The sequence below is a fragment of the Falco rusticolus genome, chromosome 1 (assembly GCF_015220075.1).
Source record: "Falco rusticolus isolate bFalRus1 chromosome 1, bFalRus1.pri, whole genome shotgun sequence".
Classification (NCBI taxonomy): domain Eukaryota; kingdom Metazoa; phylum Chordata; class Aves; order Falconiformes; family Falconidae; genus Falco; species Falco rusticolus.
Genome location: NC_051187.1, coordinates 77145217 through 77165479, shown reverse-complemented (window position 1 = coordinate 77165479; position 20263 = coordinate 77145217). Strand labels below are relative to the sequence as shown.

General features: G+C 40.5%; 1 protein-coding gene across 3 annotated transcripts in view; it reads left to right on the top strand.

Annotated features, from left to right (window-relative positions):
* AFAP1 (actin filament associated protein 1) overlaps positions 1–20263 on the top strand; it is a 121518-nt gene that overhangs the window by 27410 nt on the left and 73845 nt on the right. Inside the window, exon 1 of one of the 3 annotated variants that reach the window (XM_037385468.1) lies at positions 18177–18256. The exons of 1 other annotated variant lie outside the window; for it this stretch is intronic. The gene's annotated coding sequence lies outside the window, so the exon portion shown is untranslated. Of the gene's footprint in view, positions 1–18176; positions 18257–20263 lie in introns of those variants that run through there. One more of the 3 variants, XM_037385482.1, reaches the window with a different exon arrangement.

The window sequence follows — 20263 nt, the reverse complement described above, 5'->3', positions numbered from 1 at the left end:
ATAGGTCTGGTAATAGCAACAGACTTCCATACGTTTGAAACAAAGAAGCTAGGGAAAAGAGAAGAGCAAGCAGTCTTAGACTAACCTTTAGTGTTTAAAGAAAGCTGTATTTACTTCAAAACCTATCATTTAAAATATATAATAATAGATCTTCATCTCTTTGTTTTTGTAATGTTCTTAGTTTTGATTACTCTGGTTTTGGTGCCATATAATCTGCAGTTATTTTAACTAGCACTCACATCACAAACAATCTCTACAGTCTCTAATTGTTGCAATTCATATCTACCAAATGCTGCTTTTTCTATTAAAGCAGTTTACACCTAAATTATTTACTTGTATCAAAACAGATGTGAATGTGAACTTGTGTACTTTTTCAGTAGATACTAAAGAACAAGAAAGGAAAGCTGGACCACACAGTCATCACTGTTATGATTATTATCCTCTATTACAACTTGCTTTTACTGAATATCTTTTTGATCGGCCACCAAGACTTTCCTGGACTTTTAAGGTTTGAAAATTGAGTCAGGCATGTCATTTGAAAGATGATAGTAGAAATTTGGAATAAGATTGCAATTTTATTTGTGTTTGAGTTCATGGCAATTCTAATCTTTAAACCAGTAAATCTACTATGTAGTTTGGACAATTGCCAAATAAATGGTTTCTGCCAGCCTGGCTATGATTTTTTTCCTTTGTTTCTCTCTGAATACAAACATGAGTATCCAGTTAGCGTCCATTTGAAGGGACTCAGTAACTGGATATGTAGGATCATTCATCTTTAGGTTATTAGTTGAAATGCAGCCAACCTCAAAGTCATTAATATGGCTGAGGCTCTTTCTAGCTAGTGTGAAATGAGCTGAAAGTCTCATCCAGTTGTTGATAGGCATCTGTAGTAAAAGGCTTTTGCTGCAGCTGGTGCAGAAAATTTATTTCTAGTGGGTGTAATTAAGTACATAAATAACAAAATAATGCATCTTCCTAGGATGTGAATAATTTGCTACCTAGACTATTTCTTCTCTGTACCATGTTTGAGGTCTGTTAGAGGAGCATCCTCTGGACTTTTCCGTTACGTTGTCATTCTATATCTGCTGGGCTTTTAGAAAGAGGATTTCTTTTTTGACAACTGAGGTGTATTTCAGATACAGTAGAACACTCGTCACTATAATTACAGTGTCTAAATGAAACCTTGAGATGAATGTAACCTTGATCCAGAATGGAAAGGATGTAAGAACTGACTCTGTCGTAACACTAAAATAAATACTAGGGGCAGATAAGATTATACGTGGAAAAACCAACCTGAGCATCCAGTCCTGCAAGTGGTGGTGCTATTTTCTTAGCTATAATAAAACCTCAGCTAATGTAACCCCATTTGCATTTTTTTGGGGTATGGGTGTAATGAATGTAATAAAAGTTTTGTCAATATGCTATAGCTGTCAGCAAATGTTACTGAGGCTTGCGGCTCTTCATCAGAAGGCTTGTTCTGAGGACTTGAGCCTTCTGCAGAAAGATCTCTGGTGTAATTCACAGCCTATCACTGGCATTTGGTTGCAAAAATGTAGAATTAAATGTCTTCTGAAGTTTAGACCAACTGACAGGATGAGATCTTTTACAACCATAGATGGTAGAGGCAAAATTGATTTAGAAATTGGATGTGTCTTTCATTCAACTTATAGAGAATTAGACCATACAGATATGGTATAATAGCAGTGATGTAGAGTGCATTAAGCGGAGGACAGGCAGTGGCATGGGATGGGAAGAGTGAACCAAGTGAAGGAGTCTTGCAGCAGTTTTCCACCACAAAGACCAGAGACAGGGAAAACCTGTGGCATCAGGCACTGCCTCCTACCTTGACTGCGCAGGAGCAGTGCTGGGGCAGCAGAGAAAGGTTCCAGGTCCCCAGCTTCACCCTTTTCCTGGACTTTGAGTGAGAGGGAGTCCATGTAGCCCAGGTCAGTTTAGTCCTGGGATGGGGAGGGGAGGATGGGGAGTTTTGCCTGGCTCCAACTCTAGGCAACATCTGATGGCCTTAGACTCTCTGGGCCAGCACTTCCTACTCCCAGGGAGGGGGAGAAGTATAGATGTGATGGATTTGCTTAAGATGTGAGTACTGTGCTGATGTATTTGGTGCATTAGTGTCCTGAGGGGGAGCAGGGTGATAACAGGAAAGAATAGGAAGGAAGCTCTGTCGGTATGTGTCCTGCTGCACTTGGATGGAAGGATGCCTTGGATGGAAGGCCAGAAGAAGCATGTGCTGAAGCAAGTGATTAATCCCGTGAATTCAGACAATTATGCATGTAACTGGAATATTTTCCTTAGTACCTTGTAAGAGCAAACAGAGTAGAAGGCTCCCCAGCTGCCATCCACCCTCCAGCAGTTCTCCCCCAAAACATGTCAGGTTTTTGCTGTGTCTAATTTGAAACTGTTTTCCACTTATAGAAACCTTTTTTTTTTTCTTCTTCTTTGTTTCCTTCTTCCTCAAGTACTACAGCAGCACTATTAAAAAAGCAAGCCCTGGCCCTGTGGTGGGAAGGGTGTTTTCAAGGCATGGCTTTGACATAGGTTTATGGACACACATGCAGCAAGTGCTCAGGGTCTGTAGGAGGGGGGCTCAGACCCTGGCAGGGTTGTTTTGTGCCTCAGGAGATGCAGCCTGTACCAGGATCAGGCCTGCAGTTTCCAAGAGACGGTGGCATAATATAAAACTGCCAGCAGGAAATATTTAGTAAAAAATTAGAAATCAGTTCCGTGAAGACACCTCCTAATTTTCTCTATCTCCGTGTTAGCAAAACATTCTCTCAAAGTAAGCGTGACCTGCTGAACTGCTGCTGGCACAGAATTTAACTGCCCTCTTCATTATCTAATGAAATTCAGGGCAGTACAACTGAACAAATATTGGAGGAATGCACTTTTTAACTCTAAGTGGGTTTTGTGATTAAACCCGACTGCCGAAAGATTGCATTCTCAATGTCAGAGTAAGATGTTAGCAAGCGAACAAAAAGCAGTTGGGAAATTGAGTAGCTGCAGAGTCATTGTAAAATTAAAGTCAGCAGCCCTGAAGGTTACAGCACCTGACTGGATTACTTTACCATTGACTTGGTAGGATTTGTGATGGATGCACCAGATCTAACAGTTCTGCAGCTGTAGGGGGAGATGGCTCTTACTCAAGGGAAAGGAATCCTTCATTTTGCACTGAATTGAGGCACTCTGCAACTGCTCAGTCTAGTCCTTGATGCAGGGAAAAGCCAGAAACCCACAGCAAAAAAGTGGGGGGCAGAGGAGCTCCATCCGTTCCCAGCAGCCCACGGTCACACTGGAGCAGGAACAACAAGGAGTTGCATTTCTAGCTAGATGTGCCGCAGGAGGATGATTCAAGGTAACTTCTAGGTTTGCTATAGGTTCTGCAAGTCTTTCAGACATTTCCTACATGCCTGAAAGCGAAGGCTCTTTAGGGCTGCATCTTTTATTATAATTGTCTCTTTGATGTAGTGGGGATTTTTATTTTCATATTAAACCATATAGAAGTAGTGTAGTATGGTATTGGCACTCATACTATGTCCAAATTAATGTTTTTATTTTATTTAGAAAATGTTCCAAGCCAAAAGCCAAATGCCACAAATTAGCTTAAAAAAAGATACAACCCAAAGAAAAAAATTGTCCCCTGGATAAAGTCCAGCTCTGGGAACGGAGAGAATTAGATGATCACTCTAACTGGCACCAGCTCCTGCACAGCATTTGACAGATTACTTAGGTCAGACTTCAGCTGTAACATTTATGATTGAGTGGAGAGGCTCTGGTTTCCAAACAGGTTAAAGTATAATGATATTTTAACTGATATTAGGGGCCAGTTCTTAGAAGTGCTGAAAACTTTAAACTTTTGGGGAATTTAAAAATTAATCAGTGAGATTAGTTTTTAAAAAGACATATAAAATAATGATGTAAAGACACAAGCTTCAGTATCGTTCTAGTTACAAAATTACCTAAAAGTATTGTAATGCCAAAAATTAATAGGCATTCAAAAAGAATGATATGCATTGCTGTTAAAAAGGCACAAAACAGCCAAAACCAATACTAGAATGTTCATTTTTTACCCTCCAAAAATAAATAATTCCTGTTCATTATAAACACTACAATTAGGGAGGTAGTGCAAGTAACAATCTTTTATTTATTTTGTTTTGAAGTACAATTGAAATAAATTTCTGCTTCAGAACAAAAGTTTAGAGGAGGAAAAAAAGAGTTTCTTATGACAGACGATTTTAATTTACTTCTAATGAATCTGACTCGTAGCATACTCATTCTTCTGGGCTTTTATTGGAAACTGCCTGAGCAGAAAGTTCATTTTTCCTGAAAAGTCACACTTCCTTCTGGATGTGAGTAATAATGTGTAGATGTTTATTTAGTAAAAAAATATTTTCTTTTTTTTAAAAAAAACTAAATAAAAGACCTCTCCAAAGACACAGGGCTTCCAAGAAGTGGATATTTGCTGGTAACCTACATGGTAAGTTTCCAGAGCATCTATTTCTAACATTTAATACTGTATGATTCTGAGGTGAAATAAAACGTTCTTGTGCCTTGAAGGCATGAAGAAACGGCTCTGGAGCACTGGCTATAAATGAGGAAGCCTTCTGACTTTCTCAGTACCTCAGCTTGGTGGGGCCTTATATTTTGTCCCGATAAAAGAATTCTGAACAGGTCTTTGTTTCTCGGAGGGGGCCTCTTACCACCTGGCATGATCCTGCCTTTTATGCTGGGCATGCTGCAGATTGTTCCTCTTGGAGTGGCTGCTTCTCATACTCTTGAGGAGCAAAGAGGATGGTTGAGGAAGTGCAGATTACCTGCTTCTCATCACAGCATGAATTCCCACAGAGAAAATAGTCATGTAACCCTTCGTAGTCTTGTCCTTCTAGTGCACCAAGTTGTACTTCCATCAGAGTGCGATGTGAGGTTGAGCTAAAGTGATTCTGAAGCTGCTAAAGATGCATTGGCAGTGATCTCATATGGGTGTGCTTATATACAACTGTCTTTCACTGTAGAGTCTCACAGCTGCTCAGTTAACAGGAATGTGGTTACAAACTGGGAAACTGTTTCTGGGATGGGGTTCCTTTTCTTCAATCCCTGTTGCTGCCCTGGTGAAGCTGGTGGCTATCACACATGGTTCTGCATCTCTTTTTTGTGAAGAGCATAGCTGAACAGCTGCACTCCAACCAGGCCACTATGTAAATGTTTGTCAAATTACACTTTACCTGCTTTCATGTACCTAAATCCCACTATAGAGGAGACTTCTGTTTTCAGGAACACAGCATATTCTTTTACAATGCCAAAATAAATAGTGGGTGAGAGACAGGGATGAAACGGAGCTAACGAGGATTTTCTGCTGAGTGAATGTTTGGATTGTAAACTCTGCGGGGGTTTGGACTGTGTCCACACTTGTGTTCTGAGGAGGCTGATCTCACTACCAGTGTCCAACAATAAATAAGATTTTGCAAAGAGAATAAATAAAGTTTCACAAAGAGAGATAAGGCTGCAGTCTATCCCAAGCCAGAAGGCAGTGAAGAGGCTTGTTAAGAGGTGCAGAATCTACAAGAAAACACAAAGAGGCAATGCCTTTGGAAAAAATCTACAAATCAGAAAATAATTTCATAGAATTAAGTGAAACACAAAATAATAAATGAGCTATGACCCAGGCTGTTCTTTGCAGTGAGCTTCCTCCTTGTGTTCTTTGCTGATTCACTGGTGCCAGGGCGTGCTCCAAGTGTAGGGGCAGCAATAGGGACAATTAGTGATGATGGAATCAAATATTGCTACAATGCTCCCAATGCAAACGCAACACTTTCCTCCTATCTGCCCTATCTGTTGCCAGGGATCCCCCTCATCTATCAAAAGCACAAAAAGAGGATGCCTCACCCCATCTGTTTGGTGATCTTGGCATAACTGGTCCTTCTGGGGAGTTTCTTCTTAACCCCTGAGAAACTGATAACCCTTTTTGGTCTTTGGCCTACCCGGTGATCCAGAGTTAGTAGCAAAAAAAAATATTCTTTGCATCCTTGCTGATATTTTATATTCATACTTTTCACATGACAATTTTGTATAATTTCCTTTTATCTGTTTGTTGTCTTTCAGTTTTGCCACTTTTTTGCTGTTTAAATATTGAAAGGAGTAATAGAATCCCAGTGTCCTCTTTTATATCATTATCTTTACACTTTTTTCCTTTCCTAAGACATAGATTATGTTTTTTCGTTTTCTCTGAAGCCAGTCTGCCTGATGTTTTAAGCATTTTAACCATCTATACATGGGTTCTGTGAGCAGCATGTAGCATTATAAGAATCAATGTTGTTTCTGTCCCACTGTTTATACATTCCCTGTTCTGTTGCTGGTCATGGTGTATGGAGAAGGTGTGTTTACTCAGTCTTCCTTTTTGTCACACAGGAAGGAGTGTGGAATCAAGATGGGAGGGACAGAAGGAGACTGGGGAGGTGCTATAGGGCACCACGGGAGTTGCTGGGTTGTCACTAAGAAGTGATATGGTTCTCTTTCCTCCAAGTGGGCCATGCTGGGGAAGAGCAGGAGGGAACAGCGGGGGAGCATGCAGCCCAGCAGAGCTGGTGGGAGTGGGCATTTCTTGGTTTCTGCGTCAGCTTGTCAGTGAATGATGGCAGTGGCCTTTCCCAGCAGCATCAGGCAAGCCCACAGTTAAGGCACCCTGTATGAAAATGTGGTGTAGATAGTAGCTTTTCAGAGCTCCTTCCTAAAATCTTCTTCCCAATTTTCCCCTCCTCCAACTTAACGTTTTTCAGGTCTCTACCATCTGTATTGCCTCAATCTTTTCTTCGCTTTGTTTTTACTCTCCTTAAAGTTCTTATGTTACTTAGCTTCGTATTATTTACTTTTAAGTGGGAAAGGCTTGAAGAGCTATGTTTATTTGTTCATTTGGGAAAACTTCACCATTACTTTAGACCACCTAGAAGATTAAACCCTGCCAAGGTACCAATGACCCTTCCTGTGTCCTTTACTCAAAGGAATATATTTAGGATATATTCCTAATTATATCCTAATTAGGATAAATTGCAACTTCTTTTCTTCTACTGCAGCGAAAGTTAGAAACAACTGAACAAATAAGACTTGTTAGGTTGCTTGCTGGCAGACCTTTGGGATCATACTCTGGTTAGCTACTCTTGCAGCACTTTTTTTTTCTTGTCATACTTTCAGATTTGTATGGTTGCAAAACCATTAAACTGTTAGATGGCATATGCAAGAATTCTTGTGCTGCTTTCATACGTGTGTTTTAAAAAACATGATGTAGTGTTCTCTAACTCTAACACAGTGTCATTAGTGGATATCAAGGCTCAAAACAAAAGGGATTAGAATTATTACCTTTATCTCCAATGATGGGGAACCCGGAGGACAGAGAGGAGATCTCAGTTGCTTCAGTGCGTCTCACTGTCTATGAAGACCTAGAAGTAGGTCTACTGAGTCCTCTAGTATCTTCCTTTTAGGCTGCTACTTTTTGGGGAGCAAAGGTGTTGGGGCACAGCATATCCTTTGACTACTTCATAGGCTTTCCACGCTGACTTTGCAGCCAGGGTTGTTTCTTCTCCAAGTAGGTTTTTGAGGTGTTATTGAAACTTCTTGAAGCAAAACTGTTTGCCCCAGTATTTGACTGAAGGATGCGGATTCTCTAATTTACACTTAAATAGGCACCCTGCTCTAACTTATATTTTGGGAGGAGTTTGCTGTGGTTCTTCTCAGCTGCACATCAGTATATATGGGGCTTGCAAGACACTCCCTGATGAACTGTTACTTTCCAAACAAAGTATTTTCTGAAAAATGCCATCTGACTGTGCCAATTGCCAAAGAGCAGTGTTTTTGAGGCGCTGTTGCTGAACCTAAAATTTATGTCAAAAGCTCAATGAACCCATTCCTTTTAGCTTTTAAGTCAAAGCTCTGCTGACAGCACTGCTCCATTGATCAGCTGCATGGATCATTGAACTGTGGCCTCACAGAGCAGGCTTCGGGAAACTGCTACCAGAGCTGGAAAGAGTGATATTATTAGCTCATGATTTGCTACACTTAAGTAGTGTTCCCAAAGGACCAGGATACTGGACTGAGTTTTCAGAGCTCAGAATTCATCTCTGGCTTTGCCATTTATTTTTGTCGTGGTCTTAGGCAATGACTTTTCTCCAGAGCCACTTAGTTGCTGCTCTTTTTACCTTAAAGAAAGTTAATTGGGAAAGGACTTGGTGAGGCTGTGGAGAAACTACAGTCCTCAAGTTCCGCATAGCTGTCTGAAGCTGGGCTTCTATGCCTTGTTTTTTCTTCCATAAAGGGAAGATATCAACACTCCAACCTGAAACCTCCTAAGCTGGGAGGCTTAATGAATATTCATGCAGTGCACTGAAGAATAAGTGCTTAAGAATTTTCCAAATAATAATCATACCTGCTGACTTTTATTCCAAGCCCCCTTCCACCCTTGCTCTTTCATTGTTTAAAAATATAGTCTCACTGTGCCACAGAACTGAGACCATCGCTTGGAATTTTATAATGAACATTTCAGAGTTGTGCATGTGGTTTGCTTGAATACGATGACAGTTTTCACCTCTCGTTTTACTTCTCCATGTTCTTCTTGTTTCAGACTTGTAGGCTAAGCTGATACAGTGGGATGCAGTTTCTCTTTAGCCTGTGAAATAATTTTTGTCGGTGTGATGGTGCCAGAGAACTGTGCTAGTGGCATATGGCCAGGCTGCGCCCTGGCACGTGCAGCCATCACTCGGTGGCACTGGTGGGAGAGATGTATTGGCATGTCTGAGCATTTTTATTCTGAAGCGTTTATTCTTTTGCAGTATGGGAGGGTAAAAAGTGAAATCTGAGTAGTTTTAATTAATCTGTGCTACAAATAATCTCTGCCTTGGCTAGAAATCCAATCCTCTTCCTCACTACTCTTGGATTTAGGTAAGCTGTTTGCCTGAGGGCTAGTGCAAGCCAGGAATGTAGATGTGGGGGCCCATCCTGACCCGTGAGTGTCCTCCCAGGCCAGATTACTTGGGCTCGGTGTGAAGCATCTTATGCTGGACTCTGGTGTCCCTCTGAGCCCGCACCTCCCAGTTTGGCAGCGGCACAGCATCCTTCTGCTCCGTGTCGGGCTAATTAGGTGAGGGGCCCAGGGGCTGAGAGCCCTGCCAGGATGGCTGTCAGCCTCTGACTTCTTGCCAGCCATCTGAGGCGGTTTGGCATTCTAGATTGAGGAGAGGCTGGAAGCTCAAAAATCATGAATGCTTACATGGTTCTCCCATCATCATCTTTGTCACTATTATTTATTAGCATCTGCACATCTAGACTAGCTATGCTGCAGCATGGGCAGGGGCAGCTCCTGCCGGCGGGGTCTGCCCCCAGTCACAGGGCTGTGGCCCTGGGACAGCCCAGCAACAGCAGGGAAACCTGAAAAATGGTGTTGAAATTTATTCATAAAATTAAATACTATTGAAGTTTTTAATAGCTTAATAGTAAATTCTGTGTTCTTTGAAATATTTTTTTTCTGATTCTGCACTGCAAATATCTGATCATTTACCGTACTGGCATTTGGGCTTTTTTAAGGTTTAAGGAAAACTTGGCTCTTCTTCAGAAAGTCCTTAAGGACTTTCCACTGCATCCAGGTCACATGATTTAGATCTACATTTTAATTGCAAAAGCCAAAGACAAAAATAGACAACACTGTCAAAAAAGGCTAAAATTAGTCACATTATCTGGAGAGGGCCACAGCTTGATTTGGATTTGCAGATGTGCTAAGGGTTAGATTATCTCAGCAGCTGTTGACATTGGGAGAACTTTGCCATTAATGGGAATTGTTAGACAAATGCTATTTGGATCTGAGATTTTGCCTCAGCATTCAGTGTTACACATTCAACTTGGATATATTTGGGCTGCTTGGAGTTAGAGCACAGAAATGATGTTGACACCAAATTTGTGGATTTAGAGAACTGCAGAACACGCAATTTTCCCCATCTTTTGCTGGCCTTCCCAGGAGGGAAATACCAGGTATTCCTGCTTTAGAATGTGCACAGAACTGCTGCAGCTTGCAGTGTGGATGGGACACCAATCCTCAATGGATCCTTTCTGTGATTTGTCAGGAAATGGGACACAGAGGACAACCAGATACTTTCATACTGATGTCCCCTACTGTTGCCTGATCCTAGTATAGAAGGGATTTCTAAACAGCCTGAATTTGGGACGATAGATCTACGGTGGTGTTCCACCATAACGTTACTCTAGCATAACTAGGTATTGCACCTAAAAGCTGTATCCGTGCCCTGCTCTGGTCCATGCTGTGGCTGCACGTGCACTTGTGCCAGCCCAGCGAAGAGACAGAAAGTACAGCCTGGGTTCGGGAAGGGTACGTATGGCTGCTCCTTTTGGTGCCAACACTGAGTTATGCTCTGTGAAGGTCTTTGTGGTTCTAAGCCTGCCCCAGTTTCCCATCTATAAACCAGAGAGAGTGCTACTCTGTAATCCAAAAGGGTGGTAGGAAAATGAATAGTTAATGGGTCTACAGTGCCTTGAGAATTTAAATTACTTTCTAAAAGTTGCATGATGATACTTGCTGTCCTTCTTTTCTCACTTCAAAAATTACAAAGTTTTTTTTTAGAACCCCTGCCTTCATCATAATTAAGATCTTGATTTGGCTATTAGTAAATTTTCATAAGTTTGCCATCTGGAATGAAAAGAAAGCATAAGCTGATTTGCCTTTCTTTTTATGTCTCTTAAGAAAAAATGGGGGCAAAAAAGTTTCATCATGGAAAAACAGTTTAAAGCAGCGTAGAAGAGAAGAAATCTCTTTACAAGTGCATGTTTGCATCTTTCCTGTAAAGAAACTATTTAACTGAGATAAACCTTTTTATTTTTCTTCAAGGAATACTGTTAAGGTTCATGGACTTTGAATGACCCATCTCTCATTTTTTTTTCTCATGCTCCTTCCTATTCAGAGGACAGCCTGCCCTTTTTGAAGCACCTTTTTGCCATTCTCAAATGCTCCAAAGCAAAGACTTATTTAAATAGTTTCCATTTTTACACTGGCCATTTCTGCCTTTGCTGATTGTTGTCTTGCTGCTAGGAGAGGCAAAGGAGGCCATCTTGCATTATTTTATTGCTAATGTGTATATATGTGGTGAGCCTCTGGAAAGGCTCACTGGAAAGGACGAGGACATGATAGAGCAATTTGTCCTTTTTTATTTTATTTTTTTTTAGTTTTCACAGCTCATTCACTTTAAATACGGTGCTCAAACTATAGTTTATGAAAAAAATGGTTGAAAACTTTCTTGTTAGAAGTTTCTTCACTGCATTATCAAACTGCTTTGAATAGGAGGGAAGGGTGTTTTTGAATATATAGATTTCTCTAGAATTCCCCTAAAAACTATCAAAGTGGATTTGACTGCTTTCTTTCTTTTTATAAATAACTTCTGACTCTAATGATGAAAAGTACATGTAGGGTAAAATCTTTTTTACTGGGAGGCTTTTAAAAATATTCAGTTTGATAATGTTCCTAGTAAGCAGTTTCCAGCATGTTTTACATGGGAAAGAAGAGAACAGATTTCTGTCTCAGAGGTTTTCCCCCGAAGCCTGTGAAATTAGTCCTTCTCTAAAACCAGTATGTTGCAATTTATATATAAGGAATACCTCTTTGAGACTTTGTCTGGATTAAAGGCCACAAAATTAAGGTTTGTATAGAGTATGCCAACCTCAAGGACTTAATGGGACTATATACTTGATTCTTCTCACGTTTCTGCTTTTCTTCATGCAGTGCAAATCAGATGCAAGTAGGAAACTGTTAGGAGTAAACGATCGAGATGATAAAATGCAATTTGTTCCCTTAATGTCCATAATTGGGAAAGAGACCCTAGAAATTGAGCTAGGAGATGTAATTTATTCAAGCAAGACAGGCCCTGAGTTTTCTGTACATTTGCTTGTGAAAGACCTTTTTATGTTCTTTGAAAAGGATTCACACTTTACTAATTTACTTTTTAGCTTTGATGAAAGTGTATGGGGGAAGAAAGAGGAGGGAGAGTGAGGGAGCACAGACTAGGAGGTGGAAGATGCAGTCCAATTTGTTTCAGGGTCTGCAATTGCAAATGAAGCATTTTGTTTGGTCTCTCTTGATCGAGGACAGATCCCGTCAGATTAGAGACCACTGTCACCCCATTTGAGTTGCCAAAAGGGTTGCATGCATAGTCTAATAATTATATGTAACGCTAAGGAAGACAGATGTAGCATTAGCTTCTGATTCAAGCAACTACCGTATTAATTTTCAAGTGAGCAGCAGCAGAAGCAGATGGTGAGATGAGGCAAGGATGCAAATGTTTGCCATCGATAGCTTTTACCTTTGTGTAATTGCTGTGGCTGATGTGGGGCCAAGCCGACGGGTCCCAGTGGCTGCCTGGTGGCACCAGCTGGTCCTTCCCCAGCCTGGCTGCCGAGGGATGCTGCGCAGGGCTCGCCTGGGCACGGCTACAGGCGTGACACACGTTGTTTGTGCTATGATGCAATGGGATAACTTTCATATAGAGTCAGCACATTTTGGATAATAACTGAGACCAACAGATGCAGCAGTCTGTGGTTTCCTAGTTAGGTTATGAGTCTGTGTAAAAACAAAGCATATAAGACAAGGAAAATATGCAACCTTGCTATAAACTGAAATCCTTGCTGTTTTTTTTTTTTTTTTTTTATTTCTTGGGGGAGGGTGCTGGGTTCGCCTTAGAGATCTCAGTGGGAGGACATTTGGCAGTGCATCTTCTTTGTTACTCAGGAATAGAGGAAGAACTGGGAAGCGCCTATTGGCAAGTACTGTTAAACAAGCCATCCAGGACCTTATCCAGCAATATAAGACATGAGATCGATGGCACACCCAAACCTTGATGAAGCTCATTTTGATCAGGATATTTCTCTCAGCTGTGACAAAATCTGGTGAGGACAAATGGAGTCACAGTGATTTTCCTAGTCATGAAATGTGGCTTCCTTGCTCAAGCAATATTGCTGAAGTATGCTCAGAGATAGCTGCGTAATTGGAATAGAGGGTTTTGTTCTGTATCCCATGGTCCATTTTTATCTGTATAGTATCCATCAGTGACACGTGTGGGCAGTCATGGAAAGAATATGCTGAGGATACGTGTAAAGTGCATTTTTTTTCTCTCCCATAGCCAGATAGGAAGTTTTTAGATGCTGTAACAGTGAGAAGCTGGTGTTCCTTGTGCTGTTCAGTTCTGTGACAGCACATTTTACAAGCAGTGAATTAGCTCATTGACCTCAAAAAATGCACTTGGACTCAGGGTGAGTGAGAGCCTCTGGTAATAACATTTTGGACATACGTCCTCAGAGATTTAAAATATTCTTGTATGGATTTTTCTTTTTTTTTTTTTTTTAATACAACCTCCCTGTTGGAAAAGACCAGCTGTGATGGAGGCGGATGGAGCAGGCGCAGCCGAACGGGCAGTGCCCGTGCCAGTACCAGGGTATGTCCCAGCAGCTGCCCTGTTCTCCCATCTTCAGTGCTGCATCCTCCCGTCACTGCTGCCAGGAGGAGCAGACATCCGACTGTTCGCCTACTTTGCTCCTGTTGCACAGGAATGAAATTACTGCCTTTTAGATGTTAATAACTAAAACACAGATATTTTTTCTCTCTGAACTCATCCTGTTGTTGTGGTTAGTGAAACCGATCAGAAGGACTGGGACATTTCTTTTTCTTACCATGGGAAAATGTTTGCAAGGTCTGGCCTAAAGGTAGATAAAAAAACCAGCTGCATGACGAGACACGGTGCAACTGTTAGGCAAGGGGGAATGTGAGGATTATTGTTGAAGGGACTGCTGAAAGAAAGAGGGATTTCATGGGAGGGAGGGAGGTTGCTTGGCAGGGAGGAGGGAGGCTGTTCCAAACATATGGGGCAGTGTAACCAGATGTAGAAAAACTGGATAATGTGCAGAAAACAGAAAGCAGCCAAGAGGAGTGAAAACCGGGGAGCAGCCTGAGAGAAAGGTGTTGGCAGCAGTTTATTACTGTTTATTAAACATATGTTTTCTGGTTTCATGATAAATTCAAAGCACCTCTATAATTAAAATGAAATCTCTGTAACATACAAGTATTAGCTGCATATCCTGGGTTACAATGAATTAGTTGAGCATGACTGAAACCATGAGAACTACACCAGATAAGGACCCAAAGGTTTTAATGTTTCTTTTCCTATTTTGTTGTGGGAGGAATTAGCTTATTTATTTATTTTATTCTGTATCCTTGGAATATAAATAGAGATTAATGTTAATTTTGTTTGATGAGGGAAGTTCAATTTTAAGTCCAAGTTTTGTATTCAGGCGGATCATACATACAGCCCACCCCACTCCCAAACATTAGTTAAATAAATTTGTCAGAATCTGCATTTTTTCAGGCAAAGGTTCCTGCTAGAACTTTGTACTCTAAAGAAACATCCCATCAAACAGAACTGAGACTGCTGTAGTCCACTTCGGTGTCCAGCCTTCTGCAGATCTAGCTCATCATAAGTCGTCAGAATAACTGTTGGTAGTACAAGAAAGATGGAGTTCTCTTTGAAAGCTTGTGCAGTATCCAGTGTTTAATGTTTTAGTGATCAGACTGTGCGTTTTGAAAGCTGCCATGAAGAAGTAACTTCAGTGATTTCAGCGGTTCTGTCCCTCTTGTGACACACTATACAGTCAGTAATTAAAATGATGTATCACTGAGTTTTGAAGGAGTTCATGGTTGGCATTCATGTCATGAAACGCTCAAGTCTTTTGACAGGTAATGGTCTGATGCCTTGGTTCCTGCCTGATCAGGGCTCGAAACAAAAGCCACCGCCTGTCAGTGTTCTGGTTATTGGAAATATTTGGCTTTAGAATTAGTGTCTTTCGTATGGTTCATTCAGTGGCTGTTGGTGACAACTTCTTACATAAGACTGTGGAGTCGAAATCCTTTCATGAAAATTGTTCTGGTTTGTTTGGGATCATTCCTCTACAGCATGCTCAGTTTCAGGACTCATCACAGTGATACCACCTGTGTCTTGCCAGGGCAGTGGACCTGACATTCGAATTCCAGTATAGTCCTTAGCTCAGCTGGCACAATTTCTGTTGACTTATTGACCTAGCTTATTATTAGCGTATTCTTTAGGGCCTCTTGTTTTCTAGCAAATACATAAAAATACACTTTTTTGATTTCTTATTTCCCTATCTTAAGGAAATATAGTGTAGTTTCTGGGACCTGAATTTTCATAGATTTCTAAAAGGTAACTTGCTGACTTTATCTGCTTCTAGAAAGAAAGTGTAACCTTCACTTGTAAACACATTAACAGACAAAAAAGGGGCCTTGAAGGTTGCTCTGTGGAGCTCCATTAGCAAGTGTGAATTCCACTCTTGGCTGATCCCTGAGCTCTAGTCAGTGTGCTTGCTGTGGCCCTCCTTTGGACCAGCCTGTCCAAGGCCAGAGGCACCTGGACCAAATCCAGTCGAGACAGTAAGGTTACACAGAGACCCTTTGGTCAGTCTTGTTTTGCAGGCTGTAGAGGTGTGCTGAGTGAAGGAACTGAAAGGGATAATTTATCTCTGGATTGCTGAGATCCACACACACACACGCCCACCCACCTCCCTTTTTTTTTTTTTTTTGTCAGAAACTATAAAATTAAGTTTACTTCATTTTCCTGTCCACGTACTAATCATGAAGGAGAACCAGAAAGAGAAGAAATCACAGAAACATTGATGTATTTTCAGGGAATTTACTTGAGGGCTACAAGAGGCGAAGGGGATTGAAATTCCCCATTTCAGAATTACAGCTTTCCTGCTTTATCACAGCTAGCTGCATCCACTGTTGAAATGCATATATTGCTGTTTTCAATAGAGAATTATTTCATGGTTATATTTATGGATCATGTATGTCAGAGTATGTGTGAGTGGCACAGCAAAGAAGCTCAGCAAAGTGTTGTAAGTTGTGTGTACGGATGCTGGAGAAAAAGCTTTGAAGGCATAGCTTAGGACGAGAGCTGTTCCACCTGCTGATGGATTTGGTTAGCAGATACAGAGGCTCTGCCACCAGCCCTACCTGTGTGTCACCAGTCAGTGCTTTCATTACCTGCCTGGTGCCTCAAACCCTGCCTTCTGTTTTTCACTGCGGACTGGTGTCAGATCTGGTACTAAAAAAATTCACCATTGGTACCACTCAGTTCCAGTGGAAGGGGCTACCTAACACATACAAGATAATGATGATAATAATGATGATGATGATGATGACAACGACATTATATGTGCTTCTTTGTGCACACTTCATTTACTGTTATCATCTTGACTGTGTATTGGTTTATCAGCTGGTTTCAACGTGTCGATTTTTAGTTCTCCATAAACCCATGAATGTCCTTGGGACAACTTGTCTAAGACATCATTCTTTTTTTAGCGTCAGACTGTAAAAAGCTGTTTCAGGTGGGTGATTGTGAGGGAGGGTCGGTGTTATGAAAAAAGATGCTTATTGCAGGATGTATTCCCTTAAGGTCCCATATATTTCCAGCTGCTTCTCCCTTTGGTCTTTAAAAGTCTGTGCTGGAGATGTAGCAAAGCTCATCTTTCTAGCCTGAAAGGTATGTCTAAGGATAAAGACTAATTCACTGGGAGGTTTTATAGTGATATTTATCACAAGGGTGGGATTTTATGAAATTTTGGGTGCGTTTATGTCCTTATGTAGAGCAGAGGCCTAGGAATAAATCAAGATGCATAGACATGAATATATCCATGATATTTTCAGGGTTCAAGCATTACTATGGAGGACTTGTTGAAACGTTGTGGAGCATTCTCTATTTTTCTCTATTCTCTGGTTTTTTTAAATACTAAGATTTCCATTTTTGTGTTAATGGTTCTTCACCTATGGGGCTTGAGTTTCAAAGCTACCTTAAGCTCTAATGCTTTTTTTCCTGTTGACTGTGATCTACCTCTCACATAATGAAATCCTCCAGAATAAGAATAAGGGGTGACACTAAAGGACACAAGTTTCTTAGGGCACATGTGTAAGGTGGGAAATTATGTATTTTCCACATGAGAGATTTGAGCTCTTACAATTATACTTTATATCAGTGCAAAGTATGCTTCTTTGATCTTATTTTCTTAACAGAAATCTGTGTTAATGTGTACATCTATTTAAAGTAATTTTCAAAAACCTGACAGAAAAAGCAGAACATGCTTCTCTCCTTGGGAAAAGTGTCAGAAATGCAGCCGTACATGGTAGAAGTTACTCATTGCAGAATGGACCCAGCAGCGAGGTCTGTGGTATAAAAAGGTGCTGTGGAATGGAAAAAAAAAATATTATTTTTTTCCATCCTCACATACAAATGTGAGGACTTCTGGATCTGTTCTTATAAAATGCAGTATTATCTCATTTCTGGCTTGGAATTACCTGCAAACTGGAAGCCTAGAGCACCAGGTTTACCGAGTGCAAACTATTCTTGGATTGTACTGCATGTATGGCTGACATGGTCAGTCTCATGGCTTCTTGAACAATTTTTAAGTGTGGTATTTGACATGTATAATGAAAATTGCTGAATACAAAAATACCAAATTATGTGCAGTTCCTACCATTGCCATATTTGTGTTTCTTTGTCATTGTTTTGCTATTCTGTTTCTCCATTCCATTAACTTCACTAATTGTCTCACATTTCTTCTGGATATGTAATTGTTCGTAACTTTGAAAGAAATCCTAACATCAAAAGGGATCTGTGTGCAGCTGAGGACCCGAATGAAGAACTCAAAAAGATGTGCTGCAGCATTTTGCTTCCTTTTGTGCTGCCACAGGGTATCTGCTTCTGTGTGTCTCAACCTTAACTGAGCCCCATCTCCTCCTGGGACTTTGAGGCTGGGGCAGACATTCACCTCCTACCACAGAGGTTTTGTCTCCTTTTTACATCATGAGGGAAGTGCTTTTCTTTTGTAGAATTGGAGCCCATTTCTTAATTCTGTAGTGGCTGCTTATCTTTTGTGGTTTGGAGTAATGGAGGAGTTGAGCTAATGCAGGAGCCAGAGGCAAGACCTGGAATGTCTTGTCCTGATTAGATGATGCCAGCTGATACATTTGGAAATGGTTAAATGCAAGAAATTTCCATTTTCTGCCCTAGTAGGGTAATGGGAGTCTGAGAAGAAAACTCAACCTGAATGCCCACAGTGAGCACAGAGGCGGGAGGTGGGACTCTTGCCCAGCCTGCTGGGCGTGCAGTTGGAGTGAAACCCCGTTCATTTGCTTTACAAGGTATGTTACATTTATTTGGGGAACAAAAGAAACCTCATGTAGAGAATGCAATTCTAGAGAAAGCCTTCAGCAACTTGATAAAGACCACTGTAAGCTTCTGTAGTTAGTTATCAGCATGTTGGGGCTTTTTTGTATTTTTTTGGGGGGGCTAGCATATTATGAATTCAAGGTAGATAATTAGTGCTTAAATAAAAATAAATGCCTGTAATGTGATTACTTTCTATTTTCTTCTTTCTTTGTCATTTCTTCTTTTGTTTTGTCTCTTGCTTTTTTGTTGTTGTTGTTTTTTCTTCTTTTTTCTTTTCTCTTCTTTTTTACTTTTCCCTTTTGTATTTTCTTCTGTGAGTTTAGAAGGAGGCATTCCTCTCCAGAGTCTGTGGCAGTGCTTAAACACTGGTCTGGACTTCAAAAAATAAACTCTTTATCCATCTACCTTATGTTAATGGATTACACTCCTGCATTGCTGTCACTCATTGCATGGCTGTAGCTTCTTGCCCAGACATTCCTTAATGCTTTCCCACCTCTTGTTTTATCACCCAAGTATTGCAACAGCAGCATTTGGAGCACTCATAGCATTTTGGGAAAACTGGTTTTCTAAATGCCTATTCCTTGAAAACTGAAGCAGATGGAAGAAAGAAAAAGTGGAATACATGCGGGTTATGGCTGAAATGATCCCTTGACACTCATTGAGGTTGATCATAAATATGCATGAGACAGGAGGAGTTTTAGTAGCTGTGTTTTGCCTCTCTTGCCCCAAGCTGTCTGGAAAGAGAGTTTGTGACAGTCTGGGGAGCTCCAAATTTTAAACAAAAGATGATTGTTAGGAGTTTTTAGAGAGCTTTAAATATAATTATTTTTGTGTTAAAATACTCTGATGATAATCCCTGTGCCTGTTTTACTTGCTCCGTGCTAATTCTTCGTCTTTTAGGCTCTATCTACTATTAAGGGTTCACCTCTCTCTCATACACTTTTACCATTCTTCCCTATAATGCCATGTACCCCCAAAATGATCATCTCTACTTTCTGAAGCAGGTTTTTAACATGCTTAACAGTTAGAGTTTCTCACAACTTGTACACTATTATTATTAGGACAGTAAAGAAGGGCCAGTGCAACCAAGAGAAAATTCTTGAAACATCTTTTCACCCTGTGTTCTTCAAACAGCATGCCCTTTCATTTTTTTGTGGATAGGATTCTGATATAGTTTCCAAATATGTCATCTAGTTTCTGGTAGCATATTGGAAAAAACAAAACTTTTTCCTAGTGCTAAATATGCTATCACTGCCTGCTTAGGAATTTTGTGTATTTCTGAGTGAAATTCTTTTCCTGGATAATGATAATGTAGCCATGAAAGGAACTTTTTCCTCAGTTACTGGATTTTTGTAACTGCATTATAGGGTTGAGTGGAAGCGACTCAAAGTGATTTGGGGTTTTTCTTCGTAAAGATTTTTGTATCCTGTGGCTCTGTATTCTTCACAGTGTCTCTGATATTTATATCTTTATAAAATACAGACATGATTTCCCCAGCGGTATTCTGTTACGAGCTTTTTAATAAAATATTCAAATGACGACACCCAAAATTAAGGATGATAACACTATTTCAGTGACACATTTCAATAGAAAAGGGCATAAACATGCAGCTCACACTCTGGTTTTGATTCAAAACTAGACCATATGTCTGCTTTCTCCACTGCTTGCTTGTGTACCCAAGTGCCAGTGAGGCTTTTTTGGCAGGGTGGGAGAGTCTCTGTGTTTCAAGGTTTTAATCATTGGATCTTAGTAGGCTTTAATCACGTTTTGAAACAGAGTAATTTTTAATCGTTCAGCCAACCAGCCATTGCCAAATTTAACTTTTCTTCTGAAGAAAGTCCTGAAGTATCATGCTGCTAACAGAATATGGAGGCTTAGATTTTTAAGAGGTGAAAAGACAGAAGCATTGAAATTGGCCCATGTGGTGTATGAGTTAGAGAACTTCTTTATGTAGTACAAAACTGCAGCGTGAACATTTT